Genomic DNA, 12,878 nt, shown 5'->3' on the forward strand with positions numbered 1-12,878 from the left:
AAATAGAAGCTCTGTCTCTCTGAAATCTGTTGACCATTTACATTACACATCAAGCTCTGGCGTTATTACTTTCCTGTTCATTTTTTCCTAAACACAGCTTCATAAGCTTTTTTTATTGTTCTTAGTCTATTGTGCCACAATCCATTCTAGGATTTAACCCTCTTCACCTAGTTTTACAATTCTACAGCACTATTTTCTGTTTTTTTCTTGTTATTTGATATCCTTTCCTTTGGAAGTCATAACACACCAGAAAGCCTCTTCTGTGGCCAAAATAGTTTTTCTTTTTAGCTATTGTTCCACTTTTTTCCTCATTTGTGGTTACATCATTTGCTTTCTGGTTTTATTTTTTTCCCCACTACAGTGCAACACATTTCTCTTGAGACTTAGTCCCTTATAAAGCTTCTACAGAGGATTACACCTTTTTTTGCTCTGAGAATCTTGACATTTATTTTTCTAAACTCACAGATAGTGCCCCTGAATAGGAGAAGTATTCCCTTCCGTTGATATTAAGAATTCTCAAAAGACATGGTCATTTTTTTTTAATAGCAAGTTTCCTTTGACTGCAATTTATCAGTGAGTTCTTCTTTTTGGTCAAAGTATGCATGGTTGGATTGCATCACCAATTCAACGGACATGAGCTTGGGCAAACTCCGGGAGATGGTGAGGGACAGGGAAGCCTGGCATGCTGCAGTCCATGGGGTCGTGGAGTTGGGTGCAACGTGGTGACTGAATAGCAACAACATGCATATATGAATTTATTGGCTCATCAACGTATTGTAAAATGGGTGTAATAGTAGTGATTGCTATTAAAATAATTAAAATTTTTAGATTGTTCCCTTTGTGCCATAGGTATTTTAAGTGTTAAACATATATTTCTACATAATCCCCTCACCAAAAATTCAAGTTTTGTATTTCTGGGCAGAATATCACCAAAGTTAGTATCATACCTTCTCAGTGCTCCATACTTGGTGGTACATGATCTCCATATGTTTTATTACTGGTGATGCTAACTTGACCAATTGGTTAGTATAGTGTCTGTCTGTTTTCTCCACTGTAAATTTATAATTTCTCCTTTTTGTGACTAAAGTATTTATTTTGGAGATGTTTTGAGACTGAACAAATATCTTGTTTCTTCTTAAATTTTCCTTTTACTGATTTTAGCACTCATCCATTCAGTTCATCGTGCAGTAATTATTACTGTGATGTTCTAATGGTGCATGCATTTCTTATACATTTATTAATTTGAATTCTTTTTAAGGAAGGGTTATCTTTTCTCTCTCATTTATTTTTATATTCATTTATTTATTTTTATCAATATGGACCAACATAATTTCATTTATTCAGAGTGGGGCATACAATCAATTACTACTGTTGCTTATTTTGTTTCCCAGATTGTTCTGACTTTGGCCGTTGGGAGTTCTTTCAGGTTGGCTCCTGTGCTTTTTGACACAGCATTCTGTTGTTTCTTGAACTCTTCCATACTTTCTGTCAACACAAAGTATTCCAGACTCAACTTGTAATTTTATGTGACCCCAATTTGGAATCAGCCACTTCACCAAGGACTCCTGTTACTGTTGTTGGAAAATGATATTAAAAACCAGAATCTGATTGTTAAGTGTGTTCATTGCTCAGTCCTTCAGCAGACAGTGCTTTAATTCCCTCTCAGTACATAGAACTAGGAAATATGCGTACCCATGTCAACCCAAGCATATATATACACACATATACACGTATTTATATTTTTCTATCTAAAACATCAGTTCGTACAGATAACACTGACACCAATCTATATTAGGGGTTTATATATCTATATCTGCATCTATTTATATATCACTAAAGGATATATAAATCCAACATAAATCCTATATAAATCCTCTTTACAGCCTCCCCCCTTCCTTTATTTATAGATTTTTTTTTTCTACAACAGTGAGAATACTGCTATCATATATTAACTCTTTTCTTCAACCCTAATAAATATGTATTTGTAGAACTGACAATTCTTACTCCTATGATGAACATATTTATGTACGAGAATGTGCTTGCCTAAAGTGCCCTTGGGGACCGTATGGCACCCTGGCAAGTTCCTTCCTGCCTGTTCCTTTTAGGATGATTATGTGATTGATTTGTGATACAGTTGGATTCATTTGTCTGCCTTCTACCCTGGGTTTTCTCCAACATCTTGGTGGATTTAAGGACAACTTACATAGAGTAAAAATTCATTTTGTGTTGCTGAATCCCATGCCTTCTGATAAATGCCTCAAGTGACATATAGTTACTTATGACATGGTCACTATTCCACCAAAAGCCTTCATGCAACCCTTTGTAATCAACCCCTACATCCACCTCCGCTCCCTTGCTATCTCAGATCATTTTTTTTTGTCTGTAGTTTAGCCTTTAGTCAAAGATCACATAAATATAATTATACAATTTTGGAAAATTACTGGCCACTATTTCTTCCAATATTTCTTTTCCCTCCCTCTTAATTCTCTTACTCTTCTCTTTCTCAGATTACCTATTATACATATATTGGAGTATTTTATACTGTTCAACAAATCCTAGATATTCTGTTATTTGCCTCTTCCTGTTTTTCTTTCTTTTTTTTTCTTTAGTGTCTTAATTTGGGTAATTTCTATTGACCTAACTTTAAGTTCACTGTTTCTTTTCTAGATTTCATTGCATTTACAATGCACATATCAAAGTCATTTTACATTTCTAATGCTTTTTAATTTCTAGCACTTCCATTTGAATCATTCCTATAGTTTCCATTTTTCTACTGAAATTACATATCTGATCTTACAGATTTCCCACCTTTTCCACTAGAGCCTTGAATATATCATTTATAGCTACTTTAAATTCCATGTTAGAAACTTCCAGTATCTATGTCATACAGAAATCTTGTTCTGATGATTACTTTGTCATTGAGAAACAGTTCTGGCTGCTTGGTTGGTTGGTTCAGGAGATTTTATTACATGTATATTTCTGAACGTCAGGCATCTTGTGCAGTTCAGCAGACACTGAGGCAGCTTCTACTCCTGGAAATGAGTGTGCTTGTCCTTCTGAACCTTAAGTCCAGTCTACTGAATTAGTTAGGAGTGGAGCCGTTTGAGATGCATTGTTGTTATGTTTACCCTCAGTTCACCACAATCTTCAAAGTCTTCTATTGATACCGAGTATTTAGACTGCTAAGCTAGTTTGCCAAAGACTTTTAACCTTAACCTCTGCTCCACCCTCAGCTTTAGGTGCTGTATCCCAGACAGAGTCTCTTTTTATGCTCGTGTCCCTTATTCCATGGACAGAGGAGTCTGGCATGCTATAGTCCATGGGGTTGAACATGACTGAGCAGCTAACACTTTCACTTTCCCTTATTCCACAGATATTTGTCAGTTAACACTGGTTAACCTGAAGGTATGGTGGGGGGTTAGGTAGGTGCCTCGTCCATATATTCTACTCCATTCTTTTGTTCCTCTCCAAATGATTCCTCTTAAGACAGGCTGGGACTTAGGACCAGGGACCCTTTCCTGCAGTGCTTGCATCTAGACAAATGTATCCTTGAGCAGCAAAATACAAGGAAACTGTAAGGAACTAAAAATCACTCCTTACATGTGCAGTTGGGGCAAATTATGGGCAACAAAACACAAAAAAAAAGACCAAAAAGCCCTACTGCCACTTCTGAAGAGCTGAAACAAAAGCAGGAAGTCAGGAGCAACTTGAGGGATGGGCAGACCACTTAAGCCACCCTTCCGGCCCAACCTCTGGACACACCCCTATCCTCATACCATATAACGAACCAGCTCGGAGCCTCCAGTTGGGAACAAGCAAACAAGGGAACCTACTACTTGTTCTTGTTCCCCCCTCCCCAATAAAGCCTTGCCTGAATTACCTGTCTGGCTTCCAATCAGTTTCTATTGATTAAGGAGGCCAAGAATCCTGGTTGGTAACACTTTGGCCCCGCACATAATCCTCTCTGGCTCATGTTGTTGTTTAGTCACTAAGTGTCTGACTCTTTTTGCAACCCCATGGACTGTGGCCTGCCAGGCTCCTCAGTCCCTGGGATTTCCCAGGCAAGAATGCTGGAGTGGGTTGCCCTGTCCTTCTCCAGAGGATTTTCCCAACCCAGGGATCAAACCCATGTCTCCTGCATTGGCAGGTGGGTTCTTTACCACTGGGCCTCCAGATTAGCCCTTCTGCTCACAGGGAGTAGATTTCTACCCCCTCCTCCTTTCCCTCTTTCCAGATGCAGTGGGTTTTCTTGGGTTTTCACAAGTGTCCTTAGGATGATGGTGTTTGACCCCACAGATGAGAGTGCCAGAGGAAGATGGAGGAGAAGGAGCTGGGCACACATTGTGCCCAACCTCACCCCTACTCATGTAGCACCTGCTCTTTCCCTGTCCCAGGACTGTACCACCAGGAACATTTTCTTTCTCTAGTCTTCTGTGAGTGTCCAACGCTGTTTGTGGAGAATAACTCTATTAAGGGCTCAAATTCCTCAAGGTCTGCAGCTCCCAGGGGCTCACTTCTCTTGCCGGTACCCAAGCCTTGATTGAGCCTCCATCAAATATCCTAACCTCTCAAAAGGGACTCGTTGTCAGTTGCTCATCAGTGTGCATGTTATATCTCCCTAGAGTTTGGTGGTCGCCTTCCTGTGGATTTTAGACCTGGTTAGCTGATGGTAATCTCAGCTCAGGTTCAAGGAAATCCATGATCTTGCATTTGTCCAGCTTTATTGTTTCTTTATGTGGGTGGAAGTGATGCTCTTTCCAGCTCTCAAGATCATAAGAGGAAACCAGAAATCCTTCCAACCTCCACTCTCTCCACACTCAAACTTCCAACAAACTGCTTTTAAGAGCATTACTTAAAAAAAAAAAAAAAAAAAGAGCATTACTTTATTTTCTCTGAAGGACTCATGTGCCACTCTTACTGCTTGAGAAACATGCTCAGATAAGTATTTGTCTATCTGAAGAGTTTTGTTTTGTTTTGTTTTGTTTTCTTAAATGGGATATAGATAAGGATTGGGGGTAGATAGACAAATATTTAAAGAACGCACATTCAGTTGAATCTCTGTATGCAACTGGAAAAGGGAAAAAAATTAACGATCACATATATCAATTGTCGATTTAATATCTATGCCGAATAATGCACTGGATTAACATTTTCAGTGAAAGACAGGGTACTTGAGCCTTTTCCCTGATTTTGCTGATGTTCATACTTGTTAAAGTGTTTGTGTTTCCTTAGTTCCTGAACTTCTACTTCCTCATCTGTCAAAAGAGTTTTACTTGATTTTAGAAATAATTCTTTGCTTGAAAGCCTGGTTTTAGTCATGGTATAACTATGAACCATTAATTTTAGAACACTTTGATAATATCATTATAATAAAGCTAGCTCATTCAGTAAGTCATTTAATAAATGTATAATAAATATTTATTGAGTTTCTTTTTCTTTTTTTTAGCAAATGCCATTCTAGGCACAGGCAATTCAGAATGACTAAGATAGGCAAGACCACTGGACAGAAACAGCTTCTATTTTAATTATGCAAATGATTTTAAAAAAAGGCAAATAACCATATAAGGATTTTTTTAAGAGTTTAGTACAATTAATAAAAGAAAGTTGGGTAATAATGTTTGGGATTACTCTATTAGTCACTGAAGGAATTTTGGAAAGGATGATATTTGAATTGAAATCTAAAAGAATTCAGAAGATCCAACTATATGTCTATCTGAGAGAAAAGAAAAAATATATATATGTACATATATAAATGTGTGTGTGTATGTGAATGTCTTTATGTATATATGTGTACAGATATATAGATATGTATCTATCAATCTTATGTATTATCATATGAATAAATATATGTAAACATTTTGTGTATGGGCTTCCCAAATGGCACTAGTAGTAAAGAACCGTCCTGCCAATGCAGGAGACATAAGAGACGCAAGTTCGATTCCTGGGTTAGGAAGATCCCCTGGAGGAAGACATGGCAACCCACTTTAGTATTTTGCCTGGAGAATCCCATGGACAGAGGATCCTGGCAGGCTATGGTCCATAGAGTTCCAAAGAGTCTGACACAACTGAAGTGATTTAGTACACGTGTGTGTGTGTGTATATGTATATATATGTATATATATATATGTATATTTATATATATGTACATATATTTAATATACATATATAAATATACACATATATTTAATATACATATATATTTACATCCCACCAGGTTCCTCTATCCTCTATTCATGGAATTCTCCAGACAAGAATACTAGAGTGGATAGTCATTCCTGACCCAGGGATCGAACCCAAATCTCTTGCATAGCAGGCAGATTCTTTACCATCTGAGCCACTGGGATGTGGAAAGTAATAAATAATAGACTATGACTGATCAGCAAATGGCTTTAAATAGAAGGATGCTTTCTCCATTTCCACTCTAAGCCATTTAAAACTCTTCAAGACAATCATCAATTCTAATCCTGTAACACATTACAAGGTAGTCTGATCTACAGGATGTACTTTCATCACAGAGTTTTAATGTGATTTTCATAAATTATTAGATGCAGCCTCTTGGTGCAATTAGAAAACATCTAAAATTTCCCAATCAATCAACGCCCTGGATGGCTCTTTATTGTAATAGGGGAAAGAGCTGTAACTTCATGGTCCATTGCTAATGGGTTGTTCCACTGTTGTGGTTAATAGCCTGAGTTTCTTCTACATCTAATTTAAGGTCTCTGAATTAAATAGATTAAAAGATTAGTGGGAGCTCAATGATGTATTAGTGTGTGTGCAACCAATTATGTCTCTTTTTAACTTAGTTTTATCACAATCTGAGTTTGTATTAAACTGTTTTGACTTGGTGTGGGGAGGTCGATCTTCAGTTATCAAAATTATTTCTTAAGATAATAAGTTTCCTCTGGTGTTTTTGATTACCTGAATTGGCTGTCAACAGCAGCAAGGATTAGTCTAAACAAAAAAAAAAATACAAATAGGAACAATTATTTGTAGAGATTGGAGTTTTCAGTTCTAGTCCAATATATAGTCCCAGTCAGTGTTTCTGACCAAGTTACGAGATATTTCCTATTTAATGTTCATGTCATTTACTAAAAGTACCAAAATGCTTTACCCCACTGGTTATTACCTCTAGGAACAAGTTATAAAAGATTCTAGTCTCTAAGGCCTTTTGCTAGTCAAAAGCTGAGGGAATTTGTCTGCTACATGGATGACTGTAATTCTTGGGAGACAGATAACGTTCTTTTCCATACCTGACAGAGGAGAGAACTCCACAAAGATTTTTATAAGTTTTCAACTTATAGTAAAGTTTCATTGTTTTTCCATCTCACTACATAATTAGAATTACATAATTTTGTATGAATGTTAATAAAATTAGTAGGTGACTTGCTTTTACAGGCTTTGCCTGGGAAGTTTGATATTCCTTAGAGGCATGGTCGGATGGATTCCTTGGCACCTCAGGCCACAAATGTCCATTTTTGATCTTTCTCAATCTACAGTCAATTAGCTCTAAGTGAAAGTAACATAGAAAAGCCATTATGCAGATATGTCCATTAAGAGTCATCTTTCTTTAAAGGCCAGTGGTGAGAGGGAAGTTCAAATTGCCTGATCTTATGATTCTGATTATAATTAATGTCAAGACTCTTATTTTTATTCATATCATAACTCAAAATATCAACATCTGAGATTCGGTGCTAATACAATTCTTTTCTTACCATGATATTTGCAAAACAACTGTTGTGTACAAGCCCCTATATTTATAGAAATGTGTGCTTGACAAATGCAATCATAATCATCCTTGGATATATCAATATCATTTGTCCAAGTAATTCTGAAAGGTCTCCAATTATATAAGAGTCTTGAAGAAGGCATTTTTTTTTTGTAAACTTAGTCTTGAAGAAGGCATTTTTTTTTGGTAAACTTAAGACATTTTAGGCATTTTTAATTTAAACTATCTCAAAGGGTCTTTTAACTCATGAATTTAGGAAAACAATAAAAAGATTATTTAAAAAGACCAAACAGTTGTAAGAGAAATGACACATAAACTTACTTAACTGGTAACTTGTTATATAATCATGTTACTTTTTGGCATAACATGTGGCAAACAAGTTTGATTCATTTTGCCTTTGAAAACAGTGACTGCTCTTCAGCCATGGATACATAGAATTAGGTATTTAGTTCACCTGAATCATGTACTCCTGCTTTCCTATTGCTTCTTTCTCCTATTTCAACTGCTCTTCTTTTCTGAGACTCTAAATTACTCTTGTTTGGACAATTGTGATAATCACCTAATTGCTCTTCTTACATTCAATGGCACAACATATCACAATGTTGCTTATGTTAACCTTTATAAAATAAAAAACCTTCTCATGTGATTCATCTACTTTATATCCTTTGGTAGTTTTCCATTTCCTCCTAGGTAAATTACCAAGTATTTTCTGCAATGCTTTGGCTTATTAATTTATTTTGAATAAGGTAGGCATTTATTCTGTTTAGGCACTTCCCTAGATTTAGAGGCATATTAACAAACAAAACATAAGTCTGACCCCTATCCATGCCTCTAGCCTGCCTCTCCTTGCAATCTACCCTCCAGTCATGCTGAAATCTCTACCATCCCTGCAAAGCAACATGCAAGTATCTGTGATCACAAAGTTATTTTAGCAAAGTATAAAAGAACATATGAAGCCTGGTAACATGTGTTGGGTAAATGACTGAATTCATCTATTGAGCACTTATTGTACACCAGTCTCTGTATAGGGTGTTGGGGATACAACAGTGAAGAAAATCAAAGTTCCCTCCCTCATGGGTCTTTCACTCTGGTGTTCAGAAATTATAGAGGCAAGTTTGCACATTCACAAAGCAGCCAAATTTTGCTACTGCTACTATTTCAGTATTTGTGAACTGCCCTATGATCATCCCTAGAAACATTTATATTTTTATGATTTTAATCTGGGTTTGTTTAATCTTCATGTTGTTTTGTTTTGTGACCTGCCTTTGATTATTTTCTCAATAGGAAGTCTCTTGAGGCATGAGCAGGGCAACTGCTTACTGCCATATACATTGTTCACTTTACATTCACAAAGATGGTTGTCATGACTGGCACTTTAAAGCTGGACAAATCAACATTCAAACTCACTAACTTAGCAGACCATCAGAATCACTGTTGTTGTTCAGTCAACTCTTTACAACCCCATGGACTGCAGCGTGCCAGGCTTCCCTGTCCTTCACAGTCTCTCGGAGTTTGCTCAAACCCAGGTCCATTGAGTCAGTGATGCTATCCAGCTATCTCATCCTCTATTGCCCCTTTCTTCTCCTGCTTTCAATCTTTCCCAGCATCAGAGTGTTTTCCAGTGAGTCTGCTCTTTGCATCAGGTGGCCAAAATATTGGAGCTTCAACTTCAGCATCAGTCCTTCCAATGAATATTCAGGGTTGATTTCCTTTAGGATTGACTAGTATGATCTCCTTGCTGCCCAAGGGACTCTCAAGAATCTTCTCCAGTTCAAAAGCATCTTATCCACAGTTCAAAAGCATCAGTTCTTCAGTGTTCAGCCTTCTCTATGGTCCTTTGGTTCTTTGACTGTCTACCACGTCTGAAAATCACTACCTTTTGCCACTGATGAGGGAAACGTCCTTAAAAATTACTGCAGCAATTCTGGCTCACTGTATTTCAAGCCTAAACTATCTCTAATATGAATTTAAATTAATTCAAATTAACCTTACTCTCTATCTAATCAACTCAAGATAGACTACTCAAAATCATCTCTAACACACTTTTATATCCCAGTCTCTATATTTAGTCATCAAACCATTGGATTCGGCTACCATTGTGAATTTCAGATTTCTCCAATTCCTAGCATTTCTCATAGCCACTGCCCTGGTTAATTCTGAATCATGCCTCTCCTGAACTCTTCCAGTTACCTCTTAACAATTCTCTCTGCTCTATTCCCTTGGCCCCTTTAATCCAGCTCCTACACTTACTCATGAGTGATTTAACTGAAAAACAAACCCAATCACCACTCTCAAACTTAAAACTATTAATTGGCTCCCCATTGTCCTTGGCATTAAGTCTAAACTCTCTGATGTGAAATTTAAAGTCAGCTTAGAATCTATCTTCCTATTATATCTCTAAATGTTTTATTTACCCTGTATCTTCTCCACTGCCAGCTACTAGCTGTTCCCTAAACACATTACACATTCCCCTCATTCTTTGTTTATGTTATTTCCTCTGCCTTAATGCCACCTTCTGTTTTACTTCCCAACCCCCCACCCATCAAGGGACAATTAAAATGTTATTTACACTTTTCTGCTCCAGTGTGCTTTTTCTTGGATTTTTTTTCTTGGTAGAATCATGTAGAATCTGATGGCATAGGTAAATTACTTGTAATTTATGTGTTAAAATAAAGATGTATACAAAGCTATAGTTACTATACTGACCTAATTTGGTAACAATTTTACACATACACAGTGTGATGCACTGTGTATGTGTCAACTTGACTAAGTTGGGAACTATATGGTTCCAGTTAAGTGTTTGATAAAAGAAGAACTTAAGCAAATTTAGAAGCAGAAGTAAAATAGGGTCATTCTTCTCTGAAATTCCTCTCTGAAATTCTGCCATGACGACAGGCACAGGGTACTCAGCAAGCTCTTGCTTCGCCTCACTCTTCTCTACTTTTTGTCCAGCTCCTCCAAAACAAGACAGTTGTTTGTGAATCCACAGAGGCAGTGCCTATACTGACATACCCATAGTCCTCTCCACAAGCTCCCACAGTGCTGACCTACATCAGGAGCTGACCAGTTTATTGCTTGATGACCTCTTCTCTGAACCTATAGCCTCCCACTCTAGAAGTTTAATTACATAACTTCTTCCTTCCTGTCCCATCACACTCCTGTTGACTCCGTTTCTGCAGGTGAGTCTGACTAACATATATGTGGAAAGAGAAAGCAAGTGGGCAGTGGGTAAGGGGTGGGAGATGCAGAGGTAAAGAATAAATATGCTGAATTATTAAAGGCACATCTCTCCATAAAAGCCAACAGACACATGAGCTCAAGTAATTATGTGGCCTGCATTTATCTCCGATCATGTGATTCGTGAAGCTTACTATTTAGGGAGGCTTTATGTCTAACTGTCTGCTTTTGACTACCTAAAGAATATTTCCACCAGAGGACCACCCACTGAACTGGGAGTTTAGTCTCCTTTTTTTTGGCCATTTGGGGCTTCTCAAAGACAACATAAGCCGGCAGCAAAACAGATTACCTTGGGTTGAGGTGACTGATTGTGATCATCAAGGAAATAAGGTTGTTACTGTATAATGAGAGCAGAGCGAGCAGTAAGACAGGAGCCAAGAGGTTCTCAGAGTGCCTTCTTGTGTCACGTTAACCTTATACTCCTGGTCAAACAGGAGATGGCAAGAGTGAACGTCGACATTCTAGGAGTCAGCGAACTAAGATGGACTGGAATGGGTGAATTTAACTCAGATGACCATTATATCTACTACTGTGGGCAGGAATCCCTTAGAAGAAATGGAGTAGCCATCATAGTCAACAATAGAGTCTGAAATGCAGTACTTGGATGCAATCTGAAAAATGACAGAATGATCTCTGTTTGTTTCCAAGGCAAACCATTCAATATCATGGTAATCCAAGTCAATGCCCCAACCAGTAAGGCTGAAGAAGCTAAAGTTGAATGGTTCTATGAAGACCTACAAGACCTTTTAGAACTAACACCCCCAAAAGATGTCCTTTTCATTATAGGGGACTGGAATGCAAATGTAGGAAGTCAAGAAATACCTGGAGTAACAGGTAAATTTGGCCTTGCAGTACAGAATGAAGCAGGGCAAAGGCTAATAGAGTTCTGCCAAGAGAACGCACTGGTCATAACGAACACCCTCTTCCAACAACACAAGAGAAGACTTTACACATGGACATCACCAGATGGTCAACAATGAAATCAGATTGATTATATTCTTTGTAGCCAAAGATGGAGATGCTATATGCAGTCAGCAAAAACAAGACCAGGAGCTGACTCTGGCTCAGATAATGAACTCCTTAATGCCAAATTCAGACTTAAATTGAAGAAAGTGACATTCAGGTATGACCTAAGTCAAATCTTTTATGATTATACAGTGGAAGTGAAAAATAGATTTAAGGGATTAGACCTGAGAGACAGAGTGCCTGATGAACTATGGACGGAGGTTCATGACATTGTACAGGAGACAGGGATCAAGACCATCCCCAAGAAAAAGAAATGCAAGAAAACAACATGGCTGTCTGAGGCGGCCTTACAAATATCTGTGAAAAGAAGAGAAGCCAAAAGCAAAGGAGAAAAGGAAAGATATACCCATCTGAATGCAGAGTTCCAAAGAATAGCAAGGAGAGATAAGAAAGCCTTCCTCAGGGATCAGTGCAAAGAAATAGAGGAAAACAATAAAATGGGAAAGACTAGAGATCTCTTCAAGAAAATTAGAGATACCAAGGGAACATTTCAGGCAAAGATGGGCTCAATAAAGGACAGAAATCATATGGTCCTAACAGAATCAGAAGATATTAAGAAGAGGTGACAAGAATACACAAAAGAACTGTACAAAAAGGATCTTCATGACCCAGATAATCACGATGGCCTGATCACTCACCTAGAGCCAGACATCCTGGAATGTGAAGTCAAGTGGGCCTTAGGAAGCATCACTACAAACAAAGCTAGTGGAGGTGATGGAATTCCAGCTGAGCTATTTCAAATCCTTAAAGATGATGCTATGAAAGTGCTACACTCAATATGTCAGCAAATTTGGAAAACTCAGCAGTGGCCACAGGACTGGAAAAGGTCAGTTATCATTCCAACCCCAAAGAAAGACAAGGCCAAAGAATGCTCAAACTACCGCACAAT

The sequence above is a fragment of the Cervus elaphus genome, chromosome 33, assembly GCF_910594005.1.
Source record: "Cervus elaphus chromosome 33, mCerEla1.1, whole genome shotgun sequence".
Classification (NCBI taxonomy): Eukaryota; Metazoa; Chordata; class Mammalia; order Artiodactyla; family Cervidae; genus Cervus; species Cervus elaphus.